The sequence below is a fragment of the Triticum urartu genome, chromosome 7A (genome assembly GCF_056163025.1).
Source record: "Triticum urartu cultivar PI428250 chromosome 7A, HENAU_Tu73, whole genome shotgun sequence".
Classification (NCBI taxonomy): Eukaryota; Viridiplantae; Streptophyta; class Magnoliopsida; order Poales; family Poaceae; genus Triticum; species Triticum urartu.
Genome location: NC_141879.1, coordinates 33,814,272 through 33,815,353, shown reverse-complemented (window position 1 = coordinate 33,815,353; position 1,082 = coordinate 33,814,272).

The following is a 1,082-nucleotide window of genomic DNA, read 5'->3' as shown; positions in this document are numbered from 1 at the left end:
TTCTTTTGAGGGGTTCATGAACTCTCGTGTGGGAGAGAGGGGAAGGGGCGTTGGCAAACCCTATTTGGCGAACTGAAAAAAGAGTGGGCGCGGTAAGAACTCGAACCCGCGATCTCCTGGCTCAGGGCGAGATGCGGAAACCACCTAGGACAACACACGTCGTGTGTTTAGTTTGTCCCCTTTGCCCTTTTTGTTCTTTTTTTCTATTTCCTGTTTGTATTTTCTATTTTTCCTTTATTTTTCTGTTTCTTTTCTTTTCTTTTTCTATTTCAATTATGCACAAACTTTTTAAATTCAATGAACTTTTTCTCCAAACCGATGAACTATTTTTCGAACTTGATGAACTATTTTCAAATTTGATGTACTTTTTAAAATTTTGACGAACTTTTATTCAAATTCGATGATTTTTTCAATTTTTGCGAACATTTTACCAATTTTATGAATTTTTTTTTCAAAATTAATGAACTTTTTCTAAATTTGATAAAAAAAAGTTTCCAAATTTGATGAACTTTTTCCAAGATTGATGAATTTTTCCTTCAAATTGGTGAACTTTTTTCAGAAGCGATGAACTTATTTTTCAAACTCGATGAAATTTTTATCAAAACCGATGAACTTTTTCAATAACGATGAACGTTTTTTTGAAAACGATGAACTTTTTCAACTTTATTTCTTTATCATAAAGTTTTTTCCAAAATCGGTGAACTTTTTTAAGTTTGTGAACTTTTCTTCAGAAATGATGAACTATTTCTCAAAATCGTTGAACTTTCTTGAAGTTTTTGTCTCAAAATCGATGAACGTTTTAAATTCACAATTTTCTAAAAAATAAATAGATAAACTGAATCATAAATAAATAGCGTGAGTATTTTTTAATATTTATTTCAAAAGTCAATGGAGTATTCCTATAGTCAACCAGTAAACCGGTCAAAATTCAATCGAACGACCAGGGTGAACAGGTCAAGCGAACGAGCGCTCGCCTTTCTACATGGGCCGTCCCCCTAGCGGGGCGCATGAGCGCCTAGTTCCTCTAAGTAGGGCTTAAGGGGCAACATAGGAGGTCCTGGTCGTGAAATAGGACATCCCTC